Raw genomic sequence first — 26986 nt, forward strand, 5'->3', positions numbered from 1 at the left:
TTAATACTCAAAATACATAAAGAACTTATACAACTCAATGCCAATGAAACAAATAATCCAATTAAAAAGTGGGCAGAGATCCTGAATAGATATTTTTCCAAAGAAGACATATAGATTGCCAACAGACTCATGAAAAGATGCTTAGCATCACTAATCATCAGGAAAATATAAATTAAAACTGCAATCACATCATCAAATATCATTTTATACCAGTCAGGATGGCTAAAATCAAAAAAACAAAAAAAACAAGAAAATGTGTTGGCAAGGATGTGGAGAAAAAGGAACCCTCATGCACTTTTGGTGGGAATGTCAACTGGTGCAGCCACTATGGAAAACAGTATGGAGGTTCCTCAAAAATTTTGAAAAAGGAATTACCACATGATCCAGTAATTCTGCTACTGGATATTTTCTTAAACAATCTCTACATGCAAAATGGGCTCACACTCACCACGCTGAGATCAAGAGTCAGCTATACTGACTGAACCAGCCAGGCATTCCCTACCTCCTAGCCACTAGTAGATATTTAACGAAGAAAAGGAAAACATTTTACAACTTTCTTTTAAAAAATAATTTTTTTAAGTCAGAAAGCAGCTAATGACACAACTGAAAAGGAGACAAGTAAAAAAAGGGGGGGGGAGCAAACACATATCCTTCACTTCATCATAAATACACAGCTCTTTTAGTGTTTCCCCCACCAACATCCCATGGGAGGCCTAGCTTTCCATGAACTCAGGAGTAAATTCCATTACTGTGCAGGGAAAACTTACTGCATTCAGGTGTGATGATTTTAAACAAATATGTACTGGCACTGCTGAGTTCAAGTTCTACAGTTTGGGCCCTAACTTAAGTGGGGTTAGTGACCAGGTTGTGCTGAACTCCATAGGCAAAGTAGATAGCAAACCCAATCAGAGTCCAGACACCAAATCGGGCCCAGGTGCCAGCTGTCATCTACATCATAAGGTAAACATTCATGAAGATGCTCAGTAGTGGGAGGAGAGGCACAGCAGGGACCTTAAAGTGAAGGGGACTGGAGCTCTGCGGCTGTCTCCAGATGACCCCAGTGATCCCAGTGATGAGCACCAGGAGGAGCACAACCACTGAAATCCACGCTAGGTTTCCAGAAAGCAGAATTGGCCACTGGGCCAGCACCAGGCAAAGAAGAGTGAGCAGCAGAACAAGCAGTGAGGAGCAAACATAGACAACCCGGCCAGAGAGTGGAGTGGGGGTGGGGCTGCATGGAAAAAGTAGTCCCTGTAGAGTCAGCCTCTCTGCTGCAGATACATTCTGTTGCTGCACCTCTGCTTCATGTCCCCCATTCCTCCTATCAGGTTGATACCTGATGATGAGAACACAAAAAGCAACCAGAGAATAAGATACCAGCGTCCCAATTGACCTCAGGTCCACAAGATCAGTGATTCCAAAGAAGAATATCGTGATTGCTCCAATAATTGTAAATACCACAGTGGCCATGAATCGGGGGTATATACTGGTATAGATCCTGGTCAAGACAGGAAACAGGAGGCCATCTTCTGCCATCATGCATATCACCCACTGTATGGGGGTCATAAAGCCCATGAAAATGCCACAAACACTACAGAAAAATCCAAAACCTACAACGTAGTAGGCAGGGGCCCAGCCAATATGGAGAAATGCCTCAGGCAAGGTGCTCCCAGGTTGAAGCTTGTAGTAAGGCACCATAAGTGTAAGTGCAGAAAAGACACCAAAATATACCACAAAGCAGATGAACAGTGAAATCACAATGCCCATGGGGATAGAACGCTGGGGATTCTGGACTTCTTTCACTCTGGTAACAATAATACTGAAACCTATAAATGTATAGAAACAAGTAGCTGCTCCACGGAGAATCCCCTGGAAGCCAAAAGGCACAAATCCTCCAGAGCCCAGAGGGCCCAACTTAGAAGTGTCATTGAGTCCAGCCTTTACGTAGTCCTCTTCTGTGAGCTGCCAGTTGTGCAGGTCCCCCTTAATGAAGCCAGAGATGATGACAAAACTGAGAACCAAAATTTTCACCAATATGAACACTTTGGAAAGGGCGAATAACTCATAAAAATTCATATATTCAATTTCTCTAAGTAACAACAGAAGGGCCACAGCAAAGTAGCCTAGATTGTCTGCAAGGACTTGAGGAACATGCTGAGAGATGCTTTCACGCAGGGTCTGAGACATCTGGTTCCCAAGCAGGTTTTCAAAGGTTAAGACCCAGGTCATGGTATAAATAACTGTATCAGCAGTAAAGGACAGGATGAGGTTCCAGCCAGTGATGAAAGCCCAGAGTTCACCAATAATGACATAGGTGTAGAGATATGAGGAGCCAGAATGGGGAACCCAGGCACTAATCTCAGCATAGCACAGCCCAGTCAACACAAAAGATAAGCCAGCCACCAAAAAGCAGAGCACGATGGATGGTCCTGCTTGATTGCTGATCATCTCACGAGCCAGGATGTACACACCTGCGCCTATTGTGCGGCCCACACCCAGGGCCACTAAATCCAGAGTGCTCAGGCTTCTTTCAAAGGAGATCTCAAATACTTTTTCCTCCAGTGGACGTCTGCGTACCAGCTTTTGGCCAAATCTGTGAAATGCCTGACACAGCATTCTAGCTGGAATTGAAGAAGATTCTAAGGATTAGAGAGCTATAGCAAGCCTGGGGAGTGTTGGATCAGTTCAGTGAGGCTGAGTTAAGCTGAGTTGCGTTGGGGTAGCCAATTTCCCTTGTTCAAGATTCAAAGCTGCTGCTTCATATTTCTTCTAGTATGTGGTATTCTTCCATAATTCCTAGGTAAACAATAAATATTTATTGAATAATGTTGTTCAACCAAACAAAAAAACTCAGAAGTCGCATATAACTTGTTGCAGCCCAAATATCACAGAAACCGACACCAAAAGAAATTATAGAGAAATCAACTCTGCTTTCCCCCCTAAAAAAGTGCCAAATACCTTCCAACATTCTCCTTTTTTTGCACACCACATGACATAATCCCATTTGGATTCATCTAACTCGTGTAGCTTTGTGTACTAATTAAGCTTTAAGACATAACAGGGTGAATGTATTGTGCAATAATTTACACATGGGATATTTGCATGGTGCCTGAGCTTGAGTTATGACACAGTTCACAGACTAGAGGTCCTTGTTGCAATTATAGAGCCATATTGAGAATATCATCTGAGTTTAAAATACAAATATTTGCCCCTAGTTTTAAGACCCTTACCCCCAAATCAGCTAGCCAAGGTCTGATGTCATTTTTGCCCCCTTTATCCCCATTCTGCATCATCCATTTAGCTGTACTGATGTCACAGAATGTACAGTCCAACTCTTCACTTTACCCTCCTAGGCCCACATGGGTGCTGTGAAAAGAGAGGAAAAGGGAGAAAGGGGGATAACTACCTGCAAGGTAAGAAACAGGATTTCTGGAAAGAAAACACTGGAGAAATAGGTGCAGCAGGCAACCAAGAGTCCATTACTAAGAGGGGAGAAGAGCCAGAAAAGTCATTTTATGATATCTGATATGCAATAAACCACATAAAGTAACCAGATAAATATTCACCACAGTTTTTATGTCCACGGTTTTGAGACTGTGATGGGTAGAAAGAAAAGAAATAAGTCATTTAGCTCAGTATCTCACGACAAAAACAATTCCTTCTGTCTTCTTCCTCTCTGGGTTCCAAGAAAGAAGGTGAATTCACTTCTGCAGAAAGTCTCCTCAATGGCCACATTGTGCTTTATAAACACCCTGCACCATCTGTGGTGTCAGTAGCCAACTGCCTGGAGACCCTGCATTGATCTGTGGACTTGTATTAAAACACTCACCTGTAACTCCCTTTTAATTTTTCACAAGGAGTTATTTTTAACTCACTTAAACCATAGTCTGAATGTGTTCTTAGTGAAGGAATCCTACGTGTGGTTCCTCCTTCAACTCCTCCCCTGGCTGCTATTCAAATGGGCCCCTCCTCAAGGAGAGCAAGACTTTAGGTGAACAATTCACAGCAATGCCCCAGAAAGGAGTAGTGGAAAACAGAGAAACAAAATCATGCAGCCCCCACTCTCCTCTCTATTCAGGATTGGATTTTGAGAGAATTTTAAGAAATGTTAATAGAGGTTTCTAAAGATGGAAAGACAAGTCAAAATTGAAAAGTCTTCTCTACAGATTATCAAAAGGAACCCTTGGATTATGGGTCGGACCTTCTGTCTACAAATCCATCTAGACTCCTTATTTGCCACCCACCAGTTCTAATGTTATGATTTACTAACAAGCACACAACATAGACAAAGAGTCAATACTTAACTCAGGGAAATTTTCTACACTATAAATGTGATTGACGTATCCCCCACCCACCCCCAGGCTTCATCTCTTCAGTGGTTCCCATTGCCCTTCATTCTTAATCCTGTCTTACTTCATCATCTGACCTGTGCTTATTCCTCTAGCATCATCCCCTGCCCAGTTCGTAATGCAACTGCAAAATCCTACACCCACCCTGTTCCCCTGCTTCTAATGCCTTCTTGTCCCCTTCACTTAGCTAACCCCACTTCTCTTTCGGTTCCCAGCTCAGATGTTGCTGCCCCAGGAAGCCTCCCCTGACCCTTATGCTGCCTTTCTTATGTGTTCTCATAGCACCCCAGGCTTCCCTCATGTGCCATTTATCATAATGTAGCAAAAATTCCAGGTCAGCTGCCTGTCTCCTCCATCAGAGTGTGAGTTAAGTGCTCAATAAATATTTGTTGAACAAATACACAGAGAAGAGAATCCTGAAAGAACACATAATCCAGAATTCCTATCTACTTTACTTTGAGAAACGTACTTTGTAGCCAAGTAACTTTTATAAATCTGGCCCAGGTAAAGATATAAATGATATTACCTTTCCTATAAAAGGCAATCAAAATCAAAAGTGTGGAGAGAAAACCAACTGTGATAACACCTAGACTGCACATCATTCATGGCAGGTATAAACCACAAAGAGTGATAAAAAAAATTGTTTGCCTTTGAGGACAGCTGTTTTAAAACTATCAGGCACCCTTGGGTTATAAGCAACCAACCACCCAAGCCCAGTTAGGGAATCCCTATTTTTTTTGAAGGCATCATGTTCAAGCCCTATAATCTAGGTGAGGTGTCCTAATGTAGAGGTTCTCACTTCAGGGGACAGAGGGAGGCATAATGAAGACATCTTGGAACATTTTCAAATGTCATATCCTCTCCCTCTGGAGATTCTTTTCCACTAGCCCCATACTTCCCGTGACTGCTCTAAGCCACCCAATTGACAGGAATTGCTGTCAATCTCAAAGGAAAAATATTCTAAAAGCTTCCTTCACAGGAAGGCAGCACAGTTTAGTAATTAGTAGTAAAGCTCTGCAGGTAAACTGTTTAGGATCAAATCACATCTCAACCTCATACCTGGTGACTCTGAACAAATTATTTTACCTCTCAGGGCTTTAGTTTCCATGACAGTTAAATGGGAGTAAAAGTAAATACCTCACAAGGTTGTAGTAAGGAGTACTTAGCTCAGTACCTAGCAAACAATATGTACTTAATATAATCTACCTAAATGTTTAATATTGAAATCTGATTCAAAGTCCACAAACCTTGAAAATCATTTAGTACTTATAAATTTCTAACCTCAAAATGACTCACTAAACCCGAGCTTGTTAGCTAACCCTAATGAGAAAATGAAAACTGTTTTATTCCATATAATTCACCTTGAAACTCTAAGGACTCTAATTAAACACCCTCATACAAGCTGGTGCTAAACACATGCGGGTCCCAGGAAGACTGAGTTCAACCAGGCATCAAAAAATGCAAGGCTCAAATACAATAATAATATCTTTCCCCATGGATGCCTCATCTTATTCCTGGAAGAGGCAGTACTGGGTACTATAGAGGTAAGAGCAATGAATATTATATCAGAAATTTTGGATTTGAGACCTAGCCCCTCTGCTTGACTATATAAACTAGAGTAATTTGCTTAATCTCTGTAAGCCTCAGTTTCCTCATCCACCTAGAAGCTTACTGGACTTTCCTTACTGGATCAACATGAGAATTGGATGAGAAGATACAAACTATCTGGTGGGAGTGTAACTGGGGCCACCATCTTGAAGCACAGTTTTAGCGCCATTAAGAATGCACACCCTCCCACCCCACAATCTCTCTCTGAGGTCAACACCCCAAGGAAACTCCCTCCTGAGTCCATAAGGAGACTCATATGAGCACGTTCAACAAAGGAAGTTTATGATAGCAGGAAGTTAGAAGCTATGCCAGAGTCTATTACTACAAGAATATATAAGTAAAAAGTGCCCTACGTGCACAATGAAACATTACACAGCACTCAGATATAATAAAGTACATTCAATAGCAATTGGATAGGATGATGTTTAGTAGGAAAAGTAAAAAGCAGGATGAGGTGTATAGCGCAATGCCATTTATGGACATTTATAAAACATCCAAAAAATGCCGTCTATTTGTCAAGGATAAACGTGCATTTGATAAAAATGAGATGAAATTCCTCTGCTCAAAGTCTTCCACTGGTTTCCCTTCTTAATTTTTATTTATTTTTGAGAGAGACAGAGGAAGTAAGAGAGGGGCAGACAGAGAGGGAGTCAGAGAATCCGAAGCAACTCCCCACTGTCAGTGCAAAGCCCGATGTGGGACTTATCACTATTGAAGGTACGATATGTTTTACTTATTTATTTGTTCATGATTTATCTCACTCCAAAAGAATGTAAGCTCCATGAAAGCAGGACTTCTTTTTTATTGTTTTGCTCCTGGCTATATTCCCCACACCTATAACTGTGACTTACACAGTTGACACTTTGAATTTGTTAAATGGTTGAATGTATCTAAATACACATATAGAGCATGGATTGGAAGAGCATTTGTTAATATAATAAAACAAGTACCTCCAGTGAGGATGGAAAATGAGAATAAAGATCAGGATGAAAGGTGAAAAAAATGCACTGAAAAGGGGCCTGACAGGAAGCAATGGTGCTAACAGTCCATAACTGAGGAAGGGGTTGACTCCACTCTGCGCACTTCAGGTTCAACAAAGGAATTGCATGAGACAATGTGAGAACAGCTGGTTAATAATCTAATAAAGGACAGAAACTCAACAGATTTAAATTGAAGGGAACTGGAATCCTATAATGTCAGCATATAGAGAATACAGAGAAGGAATACCTGCTAGAAAGAGGGTGGAGTCCACTACCAGTTCCCCCTGAACCCATCTCCCTTTTCCCAATTCCTCTTTCTCCTTCAGATCCTTCAACTGTCTCTGGATGCTTCTTTCTGGACACTAAGGATTCTTGTACCACATCTCTTTCTCTGGGGAACTGTCCCTAGTCACCTACCTCACAACGAAGACACAAAAATGGGTCCTAACATTTGTTGAGTTACATGCCCCTCTGAGGTTGATCACCTCAAAAAAATGTCCTACACTCTTCTGAAGTCCATCCATGGATCCTGAGGAGGAATCCCAGAGGAGGACCATCTGAATGGCAGGGTGGGAGATGGGTAATGCTTTTGATAATTTCTGTTTCCCACAACTGTGTTGTGCAGGGCAGTCTTTGTGCTCTTCCCACTTTTATTGAAGATGACGGACAGTGGGCTGCAAAGTATGAAGATACCAGAGACGCAACCCAGAGAACAAAACGTCTGGGAATGAAACAATTACATTTCATGACTCCAACAGAAGCAGGCCGAACAAACAAATGAACAAGCAAACTCACAGAAGAGAAAGCACACCAGTGATTGGGAATCCTGAGAAAGTACCACGAATCCAGCTTATAATAACAGCAGAGAGAAACACTGTCCTCAAGCACCATGTTCAGAAATGCCCTCTCTCTTTGAAATAATCTATGATTATTCCAATAGTTTATATCCAGTAGTTTATATTCAGTCCAGACTCTGACCCAGCTGTCAAAGTCCCACCCTAATTCTGTCCCCACCCTCAGGCCCATCACCTCCTTCCTGACTCAGCTCCTCAGATCCTGACTTACCCTTTCTGGGATGAGCCTTTGGCCTAAGTAAGTGCCTGTCCTGCAAGGGATGCCCTCCTCACTCCTTTCTGTCCAGTCTTTATGCTCTACCTCTTCTCAACCCTATTCTACAACCTTCCCACTACACACATCAAAGAAGCCTTTCCTGAGACTTCCTGACTGATCCCCATCGCCCACCTCCTCCCCTTCCTGCCAGCACTTACAGCCTGTCCTGATGCTTAGCTGAAACTAGTTTTCCCTTTCTGTCAGCTGGTGTCCTGGGTGTGTCACTTAAATTCCTTTAAGGTCTAAAAGCTGCCAGAGGGCAGGGCCAGGTTTCATATACCTCCTCTTTCTGAATTTCACACTCCCACCCCCAACCTACAGTAACCAGGATAAGGATCTGCTCATAATTGTACCGAGAAACCAAAAGGCATTTAGGACAGAGAAAATGAATATGCAGATGTATTGATTCACTACTACATCTTGACATTCCTGTAAGTTGGATTTAAAAGAGAGAGAGAGAGGGAGAGAGAGAGAGAGAGAGAGAGAGAGAGAGAAAGGGCCAAACCTAGTTGGAAACAGGAAACTAGAACATGCATCATCATCTATTTCAAGTGCATTTCCTAAGGGCATTTCCTAATGAGGCCCCAGAGTATATGAATATCAGTTTAATTAGGAAACTGTCTCTCCCAAAGGAGGTGCTTGTTCAGAGGAAGTGCTGAAAGAAATGCAGAGAGAGGCCAGGGAATATGAAGACAGCTTGTATAAATTCCATAATCCCCTGTTCTCCCCACTTCCTTCCCTCTCTCCTCCCTGGGTTTCTCTCAGTCTCTGAGCTCCTTCCAAACTCCAATACAAAAGTTCCATCCCAAGTCACCAAAAGAACTCCTGTCAAGTCCAAAATTTCACTCACTTAATTGCAAGCTGTCTTGCTTTCTCAACCAGCCCCACTTGCTCTCCTTTGTCCTGGAGGTCCTAGAGACTCCTCTGTCTCTAAAAAGAGTACTGCCCTCACTCTGGACATTTCCTTTTCAAAACATTTTTCCAAGGCAGTAAGTTCTACTGGCTCTCTTGGTTGGATGTTAACACCCCTGCAATCAGGAAGTTGGCCTAGTGGCTCCTCTTGAATAGCCTCAAAGAGAGTTCAGATACCAGTTACTTTGCTAGAAGTTTGAGACACTCTTGACAGGAAGGTTAATGAGGCTGTTAAATAATTATTTTCCAGTTCTCAATGATTCAGGGAAGTGGACTTAAATGAAACACCTCCAAAGATTATAACAATTCTTTGTATCCAAGGACAGCTCCTTCCTGAGTGTATAAATTATCTCGTCCTCCTTAAAATTTTCCAGACAAGGAAAACTCTGGAGCCAATCTAACCAGTGGCTCCCAAACAAACAAGTATAAAGCTCTTTGGATAGCTGAGCTTCCCCGGAGTTTCTGAACTTCTAACTCAAGCAGCCCTGCAACTCTGGAAGGGGGAAGTCAGGAATACAGGAGTAGAGGTTTGAGTTCAGGGCCAGAGCTTGAAATAATACTAAGTGTGGTACATGTGTACACCAACATTCCAAAGTAGAAACAGTTCAGAGTACATATGAAAAGCTAAACAGAACAAAAGCTGCCATGAACACTGGGGCCAAGTCTTATATCCAAGGGTACCAAAAACTAGTTAACAAAATCAAATGAAAAATGAAATCTTCCCATTTTCCCTGTTTCTGTCTTCTCTAGAAGTCTGTGTCCAGGGGCACCTGGGTAGCAGAACTGGTTAAGCATCCGACTTCAGCTCAGGTCATGATCTGGCAAGATCATGTCTTGTGGGTGTGAGCCCTGCATCAGGCTCTGTGCTGACAGCTTAGAGCCTAGAGCCTGCTTTAGAGTCTGTGTCTCCCTCTCTCTGCTGCCCTACCCCCACTTGTGTTCTGTCTTTATCTCTCTCTCTCAAAAATAAATGAACACTAAAATTTTTTAATTAAAAAAAATAGAAGTCTATGTCCAATCATAGTCCTTCATATATTCATTCAACAAATATGCTGTTCCCCATTTATTCAGCAGTGCACATAAAACAAATAAAACACAAAAATCCCTCCACTCAACGTGCTTACGTTCCTGCAGTGGAAAGCAAACAATAAACAAATAAGTACTATGAAGATATACTGTGTTGGATTTGCAATCAATGCTGCAGAGAAAAGGGAAACAAGGAAAGGTTAGGATGTGTTCAGAGTGGGTGTTGTGATTATAAAAAAGGATGATCTGAGACAGCCTTACCTGCACACTCTTGTGCAACCATCACTACCATCATCTCCAGAACTTGTTCATCTTCCTCAGCTGAAACTCTGTACCCATTCAACAGCAACTCCCCATTCTTCCCTCCTTGCAGCCCCTGACAACCAACCACCACCTACTTTCTGTCTCTATAAATTTGACTATCTGAGTACTTTATGTAAGTGGAATCAAACAATATTGTCCTTTTGTTACCAGCTTATTTCACTTAACGTAATGTCTTCAAGGTTCACCCATGTTGGAGCAAATGTCAGAATGCCCTTCCTCCTCAAGGCTCAGTAATATTCCATTGTGTATATCCCACATCTTGCTTATGCATCCATGCACTGATGGGCATGTGCGTTGTTTCACCTTTTGGCTTTTGTGAGTAATGCTGTTATGAATACAGGTACAGAAATATCTTTTTGAGTTCTTGCATACAATTCAATAGTATATACACCCGGAAGTGGGATTGCTGGATCCTATGGTAATTGTGTGTGTATGTATACACACACACACACACACACACACACACACACACACACATGGAGAGAGAGAGAGAGACAGAGAGAGAGAGATTATCATACTGTTTTCCACAGCATCTGCACCATTTTACATTCCCACAAGCAATGCACAAGCCTCCCAATTTCTCCACATCCTAGTTAACACTCATTATCCTCTGTTTTTATTTAATAGCAGCTATCCTAATGGGTGTGTGGTGGTAAGTGGCTACTTTTGAGAAATATCAAGGAAGCCTGTAGAGCCGAGACAGAGTGAGTGAGGGGGAAGCAGTAGGGGATGAAATCAGAGAGAAAGCAGGAAGCCAGATCCTTCATGTAGGATCTGAGAGTCACAGTGAGGACTTTGGCTATTTCTATGGGTGTGATGGAAACCTTAGAAAAACTGATAGTTTTACATGTTGCCACTTATACACTTATCACCTTGTCCACACTACCCCTTCATCTAGAAGGATCCCATGGTTTGCAAATAGTTAACAAAATAGAAGGAAAACTATGTATACCCAGGGCCAGCCTCCTGCCATTCTCCCTGGTCCACCCTCCTGTCCATAAAATTGGTAACTCTGAACAACCAGTAGCCATCAGAGAGTACTGCCCTTGAAGTAGGATGAAGCCCTAAATCACATTCTTTCTGATCACTACATTGTACCAGATAAGTGACATGTAAGTGCTCATTACCATCCTTCTGGAAAATGACACTTACCTCAAGTCTTTTTTTTAACTTGAGCTGCCTTTTATTTTTTAAGTTTATTTATTTTGAGAGAGAGAGAGTCAGACACGTAACTGACTGAGCCACCCAGAAGCCCCTTCTTCAAGTCTTAAACACACACACACACACACACACACACACACACAGTCCCAACCAGACCTGCAGTTTCATGCTATTACATCCAAACTTCTAAGATTGCATTTCTAAAGCTTTCTTTTAAAGTTCTTCTACCACTTACTCATCCTATTAACCTTTTCTGTGGCTCCTGCTTGAACAGGATAAACCTTTCCCCACACATGTACATCTTGCTAGCATTAATATCAGCCTTCACACAGACTGTCCTTCTCTGCCTAGAACACTCCAAACCCTGTTCAACATGACCCTCCTTCTGGAAGCTTCTCTGGGCACACCTACAAATAGATATCTGATCTTTCCAGTGTGCTCTCTTTGCCCCCTGCTCTCTCCTCATTAATGTCCAGCGGCATAACTCACTGAACTAGAACTTTGTACTCAGAGGACACTCAGTTAAGAAAAAGGGTAGGAGTCAAAGGTGGTGAGATGGAGCTGAGGAGCAGATCTTCTGCTTGAAGACACTTCCATCTTGCCTTTCCTTCTCCAGCTGAAGCCAGAGGTAGAAAGAATTAACTGGTCACAGCTAAGGAAGTACCCCAGGATTTAGAGCCCTTTTGGTGATATCAGGGGTCTCACACAAGAACTGAAGTCCAAGTCTCTTTCACCACAAAGTGAAAGTACAAAGGAAGCAACTCAAGTGAGCTCAGACAAAGTGCATTATCTATCACATTTATGATTTGCTCCAGTGTCATACCCTTGATGTGTGACAATTGACATCAACACCAAGTTTTATTACTTTCACTGATTTACTTCATTTGGAAAATAATTCACCTAATGCTTTGCAATTAGACAACATGACACAGGACTCAAACTACAATAACTATAGTTAAGTCTTGTCTGCAAAAGGGAGGAGTGGGACAATAGTCAATTGACTAAATGCTGTGTAGAATACGATTAAACTTGTTTAAGGAGGATAGGGACGTATCCATGAAATGCCCTTAAATAATAGCTCCTAGAGAAAAGAATTTTCTGGATTGGCTACCATTTTTCCTGTACTATCTGTGAATAAATATACAGGTGGGTTCAGTGTATTTTGAGTTGGATCTAAAGTGAAAACTTGGATGGTCCCTCTAGTAGAAACCACAGGACATTTCTATGTGAGATACACTGGATTCAATCTATTACAGATGAGATTTCAACTACTGTAAGTGAATACAAAGAAAAAATCCAAATTAGAAAGTTCAGGCACCACAGCAATTCTTTGTACAAAAGAACTCAAGCAAAAACAATATTTTCTTCCCCCTAAATTATCAACACCACCACTATTACCCCCCAAATCATCACACACTCAGTTTCAACAGCATAAGACAATGGTGGCAAATATAGAATTCCCCACCCTGGGAACTTACAATTAATGGCACTTCATGAATGCCTTTCCACCTACCAAAAAAAGTAAGAGATACATACACTATGAACCAGGAAGATATTCCTCAATCAGAAATGAACAAAGGCAAGGGCATGTCAAGTTCCCAGATGCCTTCCTAGGTGGAAGGCAAGAGTAGTAAGGACCTCATTTTCCACTGTTGGCAAGAATTGTGAATACCTTCTGTGTACTGTTAGTCAGCCTGAAGGCCACATAAAAGAGTGGGGAATTATGCTATCTTGGCATTGTGTATAACTGTTTCCCAGGAAAACATCAGTTCAAGTTACATCTTCAGCGTGGGCCATGATCCAATAAACAGAGCCTCATTTAGGGCTTCCTTCCATGCCCCCCACCAAAAACATGAAACAAACTCCATAACACCTTGAACCAGTAAATCCAGCTTGTCCAACTAGACAGATCCAGGTAAATATTTGCTAGAGATATTGATACAGATCTATATACTATAATATTAATAATAATTAAAAACAATAATTTTCAGTCTTGGTCTGTGCAGAAAAATAAAAAAAGACACAAACCACTGCAATGGTAAGAAATGTGTAACTTCTCCCCTGGGGAAAGAGAAGTAAAGCTCAGATAGCTTCCCTGAAAGGATGGAAAGAAAGCTGAAGTAACCAAATTCGCCTCAAACTAAAGAAAATAAATATCCAAACTTCTCTCCCAGGCATCTCCTGAGAACAACCTCACCAACTGATTCCTTAACAAGCATCCTCCCATCTATGATCTTACTTTGTACTGTATTCTGTTTGCATGTTATTTGGAAGAAGACTTTGTCCCCCCTTTCTAAAATAGAAACTCCTTAGGGTAGAACCTACTTCATGTATTCTGAATGAGGCTAGAAACCCTAATTCTGCATGCAAGTAAACATTACTAGGTGAAACCAAGACTTGAAGGCATGACAGTCCCCAAACTGCCTGCTCATTAGACCAAGAGGAAACACAGCCACCTCCTCCAACTCACCTACCTACCCTACCACCCCAGTCATACATCTCTCAAATGAGATCCCACCTTGGCAGAGGCTGAATTCCAAGTCAGTTAAAACTCATCCTGATGCAGACTAACACACACCAGACCAACTGTATGTAGACCAATCCACACAAATGTAGACCAAAATCTATGTAGATGTAGACCAGAACATTTTTGCTTCCTTCCCACAATACCTATGGAGTCCTTGCTACATGAAAATGTCACACTAGTACCACTGTGGGTAAACAATTAGCCAGAGCTTCTCTAGAAACTGTTGAGACTCGGGGCGCCTGGGTGGCTCAGTCGGTTAAGCAGCCGACTTCGGCTCAGGGCATGATCTCGCGGTCCGTGAGTTCGAGCCCTGCGTCGGGCTCTGTGCTGACAGCTCAGAGCCTGGAGCCTGTTTTGGATTCTGTGTCTCCCTCTCTCTGACCCTCCCCCGTTCATACTCTGTCTCTCTCTGTCTCAAAAATAAATAAACGTTAAAAAATTTTTAAAAAGAAAGAAAGAAACTGTATAGACTCTTATAAATACTTATCTAGTATCTTTCTGGGGTGGCTGTGAACAAAGAGGCTTTTCTTAGTTTCTCTGGGATAAGTTCAGAGAAGACAGAGTTAAATGCAATGTTCCTCATTCATGATTTGACACATTTACAAGTTTAATTTCAGTCAGAATCCAGTTATGTAAATTCTTAACATTTCTATCACACCAAAACAAGATGATCAGCTTAAGAAATGAGAAAAGCTTGAGTTTCTGCTTCTAGATGTCTTCAGAAACTAGATGGGCTACCAGGAAGAATCAGAATTAGATTTTCCAAACAGAAATCAGAAAGAGAGCTGGGAAAAGCCAGGGAGTGTGTGCAATTAATGGATTAGAAAGTGATGTGATTGGGGTGCCTGCATGGCTCAATCGGTTAAGCATCCAACTATGGCTCAGATCATGATCTCACAAGTCATGAATTTGGACCCTGCATCAGGCTCTGTGCTGACAGCTCAGAGCCTGGAGCCTGCTTCAGATTCAGTGTCTCCCTCTCTCTGTCCCTCCCCCGCTTGCACTCTGTCTCTCTCAAAAATAAATAAACATTAAAAATTTTTAAAAATAAAGTGATGTGGTGCATTGATGTCAACAGTGAAAATCAATTTCTTCTCCACTTCCCCCTACGATTCTCTACTCCCTTTTCTCAGCCCCAGATCCTGTCAACATAGAACACCTAATAAAAGTCCTCAGGAGAAAGCAGTAGAAGGAAATCCATCTGTCTGCCCAACTTATTTTCCAAAATATAACTATGATGGAGGATGGACCTTGTCTACAATGAGCACTGATCAAACGCATGTTTTCCAAGAACACTTGCTAAATAGCTTTGTTTCTTCTCACAAATCCTTCCTTTTCTTGTAAGCACAGACTCTAAATCCATCCAGTGGTCCCATCTATCCCTAAGTTCTGTCTCCACCTTCAGACTAGCAGTTGTGAGTTGTCAGAGCCCATGGCTACTACTTCCATGTACCTCCTCTCAGTATACACCCTCAGTAATACACTGCACACAAAGTGGCTTAGAAAGACTGACTATCTCTCTGGTTATCTTCATTCATATCTTTAAATGTGTCTTTCTGTCCTCCCATGTAAGTACTTATCTGTCTCTTTATCTCTGTCATCTCTCACCAGACTTGCTTGGCTCCTCTCACAGCCCTAGGTAGCTGCTTCACACTGCCACCATCTCCCTTGGAAAGTTAATTTTTGTTTTGTTTTGTTTTGTTTTGTTTTGTTTTGTTTTAGGAAATACACCAGATCATCTGAGTCAGAGTCCTGAGTTCTATTCCAAATATAGATCAACATGACTTCTCCACCAAGACCCACTTGCCTCATCCCAGATCAGCCAACATAATCTATAACAAAGATCCACTGCCACCAACCTTTAGGGGACACTCTTCATCCCTCGTTCCTAATTCTTTTTAATCCCCACTCTGTTTTGAGATTTAGGCAATAATAAAAGAAAAAGGGATGAGGATAAACCAAAAGAATACAGTCCAAAAAGTATATTTATCAATTAAGAATATACTTTGTGAAAGAACCAGCCCTTTCCACGTGATTTTGTTTAAACTGAGGTTAAAAAGAATCTGCCTTTGGGAGGCAATAATGCATATCAATGATAATGGAGTGAATTTGCACAAGACTGCTAAAGAGCAAGAGAGGGACAATCTAGAAATAAACATTTGCCACATGTAATCATAAAACAAGTGTCATGCATGGATAAGTGTTGTCTGGGCTTCTGGTGTTGGGGTATTGCTCACAGTGTACATAGCAGTGGGGAGGAGGGGGAGGGTGGAGAACAGTTTAAGACTTCAAAGGGCTTTTAAAATTAAAGAGTTGCAAATATGTTTTGCAATAACAGCAAACTGCCTCTTTGAGACCAAGTGTTTTAATGCCACTAGGCAACTACACCCCAGGGGAACTAGGTCATCTTTCCTCCAACAACCTGACCTGGTCTGTAATCAATCCGCACAACAACTTTTCAAATTATATTTAAAAAGGCTGATAGATACTTTCAAGCACCTGTAAAAATAGATATCTAACTCCTTAAGCAAGGAGGAAGAAGACCCTCAAATCCTCCATTGTGATGGTGGACCACCTTATCAACCTGACATGTTATGCTGAAAAATCCACACCAATGCCTTCCCTAAGAAGATATAATACAGACAATTTCAGAACCTTCAGTGAGAAAAGTATGGCACAACTGGAAGAAGACAGCAGAGCCAGGTGGAAGAATCTTCATTCAAAGAACATGCCTAAGCATACTATGTGCTAGACCCTGTGGAAAAGACAAAGATGAAGAAAGCAAGCTCTGCACCAGGTCAGAAAGGAAAGGCCAGGAAGGAAGGCAGGGCCAAGAGGGGGAAAGGACGCTGGGGGAGAAGCACCCAGGAATAACCTCCCCTAACTCATATTTTCCTCAGTAGAACTGAGAATGTTTCTGATCTGGAAGACAACAGAGTGTAGGTCTCCAAATCACTCTAGCCCCAGCAAACCTACCTGCCCTTCCCAAATTCCTAAGGCCTCTGGTCTGCACTTGCCAGAGCAAAGTCTATCTCTGGTGCCATGAAATACCCTCTGTTCAAACCCATAGGGTTTGGACAGCCAGCTATTATCCAAGGCCAGCCTTCCTCCTCTCTGGCTCTGCCTCGGTTTCCTTGACAATCCTATAAACAGGAGAAATCACTTACCTATAGGCTTTTTCTTCCCTGGAGGAGAGAGACCTGAGAAGAAAGTGCAAGCCAAACCCAGAGACAAGTAGGGAGGTTGGCCAAGCAGTGTCAGGACTTGGAATGGAGCTTAGTGAGGACTTCAGGGAGTTGAGGCCCTCAAAGAGGTGGGGCCCTTGGGAGGAGGGGCTCTTGGGAGGCAGAGCACTAGCAAGGCTGGGCCTCAGGGAGTTGGGGCCATAGGGAGGCAGGGACATCCAAAGGGTAGAAAAGGATGAAGGAGGTAGATTAGCTGGAATCCTGGAAGAAAGCTGGAGGTGGGCAATGGAAGACTAGTGGGGTTCTGCATTGGTGAGGAGGTGGCTGAGGACTTAAATGGGACTTTGTTGGAGACTCTGCTGGCAGCAAGATGTGAATTTAGAAGTAAACAAGCTTCCCAAGGTCCTGGGTATGGAGAAGGTCCTGGTTGGCAAGAGAGTGTGGCGAGCCAGGTAGAGCCCAGCCTGTGGTGATTTGGAGGCCAGTCCTAGGACCATCTAAAAAGCCCATTAAGAGGTATTTAAACTAGAATAGAAGTACATCCAACCACGTCTCTCAGAATCTCCTACTAGGCTCCTCTACCAGCACCATCCAGCCACAACCCATCATCCAACTTTCCCATCATTCCAGGAATAAAACCAAAGCATAGGGGGAAGGAGTTAAGATGGTGGAGAAGTAGGGAGGCTTGGATTTCCTCGTCCCTCAAACACAGTTGTATTGAGGTCAGACCACTTGGGACACCCAGGAAATTGACCTGCGGACTGACACACGGATCTCCACATTGGAAGGAATACAGCTGGGCAGGATCAAAGTGGGAGTATGTGAATTGAAGGTGATAAAAAAGCATAGGCAGGGAGGGGAGAGAACCCTTTCTGTGGAGGGACAAAAGGGAGAGAAAGAGAGAGGGGTTGTGAAAGTGTAGCATCGAGTTAGCACAAGAGGGAAACCTCTCTGGACCACAGACTAGGGAATGAGAAATATGAAGAGTGCCAGTTTCTTTTTTGCAAACAACCTTTGGAACTGAAACTCAGAGGTTTCAAAAGTGCACAGCTTTCTACAGAAGGGAGCTGGGAGCTGTGGCACACACTCCTGGGGAGGAGGTAGCCAGCCCTGGAGTGAATAATGTCGTGTAGCTATATCAGGAGCACACTGGGAGACAACAGTCCCTTCCTGGAGTACTTTCGGAAGAGGGTTTATTGCCTCCCCAAGGACAAAAGACCATGCAGGTGCCAGCCAAAGGCCTTTTATCACCAGGGTAGAGAGGCTCTATTCTGGAACAGAAGAGGAGCCACACAGAATTGGGTTCTTTATGACCTCAGGTTTTGAATCCCAGCTGAGTGCCTAGAAGGGGCAGGAGAACTATGGAGCAGAGCAAGCTGACTGCCCTCACTATTCTGGGAGGGCTGCTTGAACAGGGTGGGTTGAGATACCCGTTGAGGGGAGAAGAGATTGGGCCATCGTCATTTTTGTCCCAAACACCCACATGGTGGACTTCAGAGAACAGCACAGCAGCCCTCAGGGGTGGTGAGACACACTTATGCCAAACCCAGCCCTCTGTGCTTGGCAACTGCTTATCTACTGGAGCAAGACTGTCTGACCCAATGCAGCTGGCCTCTCCTCCCGACGAATACTGCCACTGATCCTAGGCACAGACAACTGTTTCTTTCTCCTCCTCTTCCTCCTCCTCCTCCTTCTCCTTTTATATTTTATTTTATTTTATTTTATTTTATTTTATTTTATTTTTCTTTCCTCTTTTTTATTTTCTTTTTGGAATCAGATTCATAGTTTCCAATTTGTTTTGTTTATATATATCTAAAGAGAGATAGAGATAGATGATATAGATATAGATGATATGGATATGGATATATCAGGCATTTTTATTCTATTCTTTTTACATATTTTCTCTCTCTTCTTCTTTATTTTCCTTTCTCTTTTTCTGGAATTAGCCTTATAGGTTTTTGATTCTCTGTTGGTTTTATTTTCCCCCCTTTCATTTTTTTCCATTTATGGGATCAGACTCTCCCCACCCTGTTTTTTTGTTCTTTTCCAGGGTTACTTCAACAAATAAATCAAGGCACACCTAGTTAAAGGTCCAAAAACTCCACCACTAAAAGCAAGTAGGAGCTCTTCAGAGGACATCAGTGGGATAGACCAGCCAAAACACAACAACAGAGTGCATGAACATACACCAAAAACACTTCCTGGAGTGACAGGCCCTGAACAATGTATAACCTCTTTTTAATATAGTAGTATTCTCAGGTGCAGAACAAATAACAAGATTTTAAAACATGCAAAAGATAGAAACTTACCCAAAATTATAAAATGGAATAATTCTCCCCAAAAGAAAGGTCAAGAAGAAATCACAGCCAAATAATTGCAGATATAAATAATATAAACAGATATAAACAATATATCTGAACAATAATTTAGAATAACAGTTATAAGACTAATAGCTGGGCTTGAAAAAAGCATAGAAGACACCAGAGAAACTTTGGCTGCAGAGATCAAAGACCTAAGAACGACTCAGGATGAATGAAAAAAATGCTATAACTGAGATGCAAAATAAACTAGATACAGTGACAGAGAGGATAGAAGAAGCAGAGGAGAGAATAGGTGATAAAGAAGAAAAAACTATGGAAAATAATGAAGTTGGAAAAAAAAAGAGGGAAAGGAAATTATTATATTGCCAGTGGAGAATTAGAGAACTAAGTGATTCCATGAGATGAAACAATATTCATATTATAGGAGTCCCAAAAGAAGAGCAAGGAAAAGGGTCAGAAGATTTATTGGAACAAATTATAGCTGAGAACTTCCCTAATCTGGGGAAGGAAACAGGCATCCAAGTCCAAGAAGCACAGAGAACTCCCTTCAAAATCAATAAAAATGATCAACACCATGACATATCACAGTGATTGGCAAAATACAAGAATAAAGAGAGAATTCTGAAGGCAGCTAGGGACAAAAGGTCCTTAACCTACAAGGGTAAACACATAATGGTAGTAGCATACCTGTCCACTGAAATTTGGCAGGCCAGAAGAGAATGGCAGGAAATATTCAATGTGCTGGATAGGAAAAATATGCAGCCAAGAATCCTTTACACAGCAAGACTGTCATTCAGAATAGAAGGAGAGATAAAGACTTCCCCAGACAAACAAAAACTAAAGGAGTCTGTGACCACTAAACAAGCTCCTGCAAGTGATCCTAAGGGGGGCTCTGTGGAAAGCAGCAAAGACTACAAAGGACCAGAAAACATCTGGTGTGTGAAATATACAGATAACACAATGGCACTAAATTCAGTTTTTTCAGTAATCACTCTGAATGTAAATGGACTAAATGCCCCAATCAAAAGACATAGGGTATCAGAATGGATAAAAAGAAAAAAAAAAAGATCCATCTAATACTGCCTACAAGAAGCTCATTTTAGACCTGAGGAGACCTGCAGGTTGAAAGTGAGGAGAAGGAGAACCATCTATCATGCTAATGGACATCAAAAGAAAGCCAGAGTAACCATACTTATATCAGACAAACTAGATTTTAAAACAAAGACTGTAACAAAAGATGAAGAAGGGCATTATATCATAATTAAGGGGTCTATCTACCAAGAAGAGCTAACAATTGTAAATATTTATTCCCCCAACGTGGAAACACCCAAATATATAAATCAATTAATCACAAACATATGCAAACTTACTGTTCATAATACCGTAATTGTAGGGGACTTTAATACTTCACTTGCAACAATGGACAGATCATCTATGCAGAAAATCAACAAAAAAACAATGACTCTGGAAGACATATTGGACTACATGGACTTAACAGATATATTCAGAATTTTCTATCCTAAAGCAGCAGAATCCATTCTTAAGTGCACATGGAACATTCTCCAAAATAGGCCACATATAAGGTCACAAAACAACCCTCATACGTACAAAAATATTGAGATCATACCATGAATATTTTCATATCACAATGCTAAAAACTTGAAATCAACCGCAAGAAAAAATTTGGGAAGCCCCCAAATACATGAAGGGTAAAGAACATCCTATTAAAGAATGAATGAGTTAACCAGGAAATGAAAGATGGAATTAAAAAATACATGGAAGCAAATAAAAATGAATACACGTTAGCCCTTTTATGATGCAGCAAAGGCAGTCCTAAGAAGTAAATACATTGCAATTCAGGCCTATCTCAAGAATCAAGAAAGGTCCCAAATGCACAATAAAACCTTACATCTAAAGGAGGTAGAAAAGGAGCAACAATTAAAGCCCAAATCCATCAGAAGAAGGGAAATAATAAAGATTAGAGAATAAATAAATGATATAGAATCCAAAACAAAAAACAAACAAATAAGCAAACAAAACAGTAGAACAGATCAATGAAACTAAAAGCTAGTTCTTTGAAAAAATAAACAAAATTGATAAACCCCTAGCCTGACTTCTCAAAAAGAAAAGAGAGAGGATCCAAGTAGATAAAATCACAAATGAAAGAAGAGAGATCACAACCAACACCACAGAAGTACAAACAATCTTAAGAGAATACTATGAAAAATAATATGCCAGCAAACTAGATAATCTGGAAGAAATGGACAAATTCCTAGGCACTCACACACTACCAAAATTAAAATGGGAAGAAATAGAAAATTTGAACAGACCCATCACCAGAAAAGAAATTGAATCGGTTATCAAAAAATCTCCCAACAAATAAGAGTCCTGGGCCAGATGGCTTCCCAGGGGAATTCTACCAGCATTCTCTACCAGAGCAGAGTTAATAACCATTCTTCTCAAACTGTTCCAAAAAAAAAATAGAAATGGAAGGAAAGCTTCCAAACTCATTCTATGAAGCCACTGTTCCAACAGTGCTAGGCTGTGTTCTCCTGTGGCAAGTGGGGATTTTCCCAGATGTACATCTGCTTGAGGGAAAGAAGGGCAAGTGCAGGGAGTCTGTCTATCTTTGTATCTGGTCCCAAGAGCAATCCTTCCCCTTTCCCCCTGTGCTACACACTGCCTACTAGGTAATGGATGGGAGGCTGGGTGAAATACCAGGGACCCCAGACAATCACCAGGTAAGGAAAAGAACTGGCCCAGACCTGGGGGGTGGGGAATGCAGAGGATGCAGGATTGGGGCCATAAGAAGGGGGAGCCCATCCAGGTGATTTCACATGAGGTATCTGAACCTTGAGGGATGAGAAGGAGGAAGAGGAGAGGAGAGGGTGTGTGAGCCAGAGACAGGGGAAGGGACTAAAAGACACAGAGATAAGAGGAGCAAAGAATGAGATGGAAAGGAGGGCAGGAGAGGGAACAGGGAAGGTGAGGCAGCAAATGGAGACAGATGGGAGGAGATGTGTGAGGAGAAACTAAAAGGCAAACAGGGTGAAACTCACAAAGATGTGATGGGAAGAGAAATCCTCAGAGACTGAGGGAGGAAAGGGAGGGAGACAGCCAGAAGGAAGAGCTGAGGGCAGCCTCAGTCCTGGAGAATCTCAGACCACAAAATATTTAGAGTCAGAGACACAGATAGACAGACAGACATATCTGCCTAACAGAGATGAAGGTGAAGGAGGCAAAGTAGGAAGGAAGAAGACAGGGCTGCAGGGAGGAGGTGGGAGGGAAAATGACAAAGAGAGAGAAGGAGGCAAGTGTGGAGCAGGATGAGGGAGACAGGCCAGGGTAGGGACATATATTTGCTTTATGATCCTTTTCCATTGTACCTGATCCCTGCTGAGCCCAGTCCCCTCTCAGGTGCTGCTGGGTGGTGGATGTGCCCAGAAAGCTGACAGGGTGAAGCTCCTGCCATAACTGCCCCAGGCCCCCTCCTAGTGCCAACTTGGGGATCCCAGAGACTCTGACATGTATATGCCTCCCCTTTCATCTCCCCCAAAATGCTGCAATCAAAAGATCCCTGAATCTCAGTCTTAAATTTCACAGAGTTAATGCATCCTGGCAGAACTAGTGCAAGGGGGAATGGGGGTCAAGGAGAAAGAGAAGCAGAGCCAGGCAGGAAGCCAGGTTGACAAACTCTGGAGAAAGTGCTAGAGACCGACTGGAAGGAAGGAAAGGAGGAAGGAAGGAAGGGAGGAAGAGAGGGAAGGAGAAAGAGAGGGAGGGTTGGAGGGAGGAAAGGAAAAAAAAGGAAAAAGCATGTAAGTTAAAAGAGTGTATCCAGAATCTTCAAGGACTGAGGGACCTGTGGAAAAGAGGTTGGAAACAGAGATGATGTGCACAGTAGGTGCAGAGAGTATAAACTGAGAAGATATCAAAGATGAGGATGAGGATGGTTTAAAATGCCTAACGTTTTTACTAATATGTATTTTTTAATGTTTTATTTATTTATTGTCAGAGAGAGACACAGAGTGTGAATGGGGGAGGGACAGAGACAGAGAAACACAGAATCCGAAGCAGGCTGTAGGCTATGAGCTGTCAGCACAGAGCCTGACATCGCACTTGAGCCCTCGAATTGTGAGATCATGACGTGAGCCAAAGGTAGATGCTCAACCGGCTGAGCCACACAGGTGTCCCTAAAATACCTAATGATTTTAGATTTATAAGTCTTTACAACTGCACACAGTTCTTTTGCCTAAATCTCATTTTATGTTCAATAACAAGCTACAGAGGCAGGTATTAGTGCTGCCATTTTATAGATAATGAAACTAAGGCACAGAGAGGTTAAGTAACTTACCTCAAGTCACAGAGCTGGTAAGGGGAGGAGCAAAGAATCAAATGACTGCACTCCTGCAGGTTCTGCCTTGGGAAGCACCCAGGCTTAGGGCAGGGTTGTGTGAGGGAGAAGTGACCCCCAGAGGGCAAAAGAGGCCCTTCCTTCTGAGGCCCTTCTCAGCATGTTCTGCCCAGGAGAGCTTGGCCAAGTTGAGGCCTCATCTGAGAAATGGGGAAGTCATACCTTACCCTCTGAAGATGAAAGGCTAAACCAGATAATTTATTGAAGACTTGAGCTTTAAAACACAGAATTCAGTGCATGAAAGGGGTGGGTGAGGGGATTGCCAGGATAAAGGGCTTAAAACCTCAGTCTTCCCATTACCCCTCTTCACCTGCATCCCTGTCTCCCTCTCCCTCTTTCTGTCTCCTGGTCCCCAGGGACCTCTTCCCCTGGCATGGGCCTGGCAGCTGTCTCCCCCCAGCCATGGCTCACTAGTCTATCTAGTCCAGGCTCAGTCATCCTCACAGCCTATGAGGACACATCAAGGCCAAGGATGTCAGCCTAGCTTCCTAGTGCACATGCACACTCACTCACACCTACACATTCCCTCCTCATCTGTCTCTAAGGTTCACACTCCCTACCCCAAGATCGTGTACTTACTGAGAGCTCTGACTTATCTGATCCTCTCCTCTCCATTTTCCTGCTCCTTGCTAAATAAGTGAGTATCATTCTCTTTGTCTCCTAGGGAACCTTCTGGAGTTCTGTGTCTTTCTCCATCTTCCCTCTTTTGGTCATTGCCTATTTCCCATCATCTGACTCAGGGGGCCTGGTCCACTTGCCCTTGACCAACTCAGCTCACAAACACTTGCTGAGGGAGCAGCCAGAGTGCTATGCCTCTCTGTCTTGGATCTAAGACTCATCTCACCAACTTCAAGGAGCTCTTGCAGGACAGGGCCCCTGCTCCTCCCTCTGGGTCTCCCTTCAGTGCCCAACACACATATAGAGGGTAGAGTGTGTGACTCACTGATTCTGCTCCCTTGGAGAAAGGGGGGAACTGAGAAAGAAAGCCAAGCAGGAACATCATTTGGGCCTATACTGCCCTGTGATGTTTAGTGTCAGGAAAGCAAGCAGCTAGAGAGAATCCATCTCTAGTGGGACCCTGCTTTCCTTTAGAAATCCCAGGGTGTGTGTGTGTGTGTGTGTCCCTGACATGCAAAGAGAGGACAAGAAGAGGTGGGTCTAAGTCTCCAGGAATCCAGGTCCTGTCTGGAAGTGAGAGTATTTTAGGAGCTGGACTCCCACACTCTGCAGCCCTAGCAGACACAGGCCCATGAGCCCAGGGACAGAGTGCGGCCAGCATGGCCACCTCAGGATGAACACAGGCTGGACTTTGGGCAGCCCCCATCCTCCCTGGGGTTGAATTTGGTCCTTCCAGTGCACAATTCACATGGCTTCCTGTGTTCTGTGTTCAGTCAGTACCCACCCTCCCTTCTTGTCCACACTCACAGGCATTTCCTGTGTTCAGAGCTTAGAGCACTTGTTAGGCTGAACCATAAGAAATTCCTGATATTTAGTTGGATTTGGCTTATATTGTCTATTACTTTTTCTTTTCTCTCTTCTTAATATTTTTTTGACTCCAGGCTGAAGAGACAGGGGAGCAGACTGAGGAAGGACAAATAACAAGAGCTAATATTTATTAAGCACATACTATGTGCCAAGTATGTTGCATCCTTTCTTCAGTGCTAATTCTCACTATAGTCCCATGAGTTATTTCCTGTTGCCCCTGCTGTTATTTGCCACCTTTTACAGGTGAGTGAGTCCAGGTGAAGAGGCTACATGGGGAGGAACAGGGCTGGGATTTCAGCTCAGCCCAGGACCTCCTACTTCACCACTGGCCCCCACAACCAGGGGAGTCCTGGCAGAGACTGGGAGCCAGAAGGCAGTGTCAGCAGTTTCACAACAGGAAGGGGGAGGAGGAAACAGGAAACTGGAACTCTGGAGGGGCCAGAAGAGCTCCCATGGAAGGGGAGTAAAACACAGCGACCACATCTGAAACCCAGCAGGAGAATGGTGAATGGGAGAAGAACCCAGGCAGAAATACACTGAGGGACAGGACTGACACTGGGAGGAGGCAGCAGCTTCAGGTAGAACATGGGAGGAGGGAAGAAGAACCCTAGGGGGAGGCCAAGGAGGGTGTAGAAGGAGGAAAAGGGTGGGGGAACCAGGCTACAGAGTCCATGGAACCAGGGAAGGAGAGATAATGATGACCTGGGGCAGAAAGATAAAGTCCAGGCCAAACTACAAAAAGCCTGACCAAGGGAGGGACCCTGTGGAAGACGTGTGGGACTGAGGCAGATAGAGGAACCCAGGGTTAGAGGCAGTGCTCAGAAAGGGGGAGCAGGAGTCAGCCTCAAAGAGTGCAGGGTAGATGGTGGTGGAATGTGGGAGGAGTGAAGGAGGAGGGAGGGGCATGGGTGCACACACACACACACACACACACACACACACACGCACACATGTACAGCCTTACAAGGCTAGGTAACTGTCTGGTTATTGGCTCCTAAGTCCAAGAGAGTGCCCCCAGCCCCATCTCCCCAAACCCCGGAGGCTTTTAGAAGTGATGGAAAGTAGGTCACAGGACTTTGAGGAAGGGAGGGAAACGGGAGGTCATGAACCACTCTGTGTGTGTGTGTGTGTGTGTGTGTGTGTGTGTGTCCTTCTATGCCTGGCATGCCTTTGGGTGCCTGAGAGTTGTGTGTGCATGTGAGTCACCTGCTCCAAGGAGAAGCCTGTGCCTGCAGGACTCTGTGTGTTGGTCCTCTGGCTCTTCCTGCCATTTCTCTCCTGCAGGGGGAGTCCTCTCCCAGTTTACAATGTTTAGGTCTCCTTGGGCAAAGCACTTTGCCATTTTGCTGTTTACCTCCTTAGCAAGGGCAGGCGGAGCCAATGGAGGGAGAGAGACAGACAGTGATGTTTGGGCAGCCAGGGCTCCCTACTGGCCCCACTCCTCCTGCAGACATGCTCATGCACACACACACATGCACAACACACTCCTATGCACACACGCTGCCCTCCCACTGCCTGCAGCCAAATAAAATACACAATATGCAACCGAGATACCAATCACACATGACCACATGGAGAAACACA

At 43.2% G+C, this 26986-nt stretch overlaps 1 pseudogene; it reads right to left on the reverse strand.

Moving 5' to 3' along the window:
• Positions 1 to 341: 341 nt before the first annotated feature.
• Positions 342 to 17546, reverse strand: LOC122224316 (annotated as a pseudogene).
• Positions 17547 to 26986: the final 9440 nt, after the last annotated feature.

Source organism: Panthera leo, chromosome B4, assembly GCF_018350215.1.
Source record: "Panthera leo isolate Ple1 chromosome B4, P.leo_Ple1_pat1.1, whole genome shotgun sequence".
NCBI classification, from domain to species: domain Eukaryota; kingdom Metazoa; phylum Chordata; class Mammalia; order Carnivora; family Felidae; genus Panthera; species Panthera leo.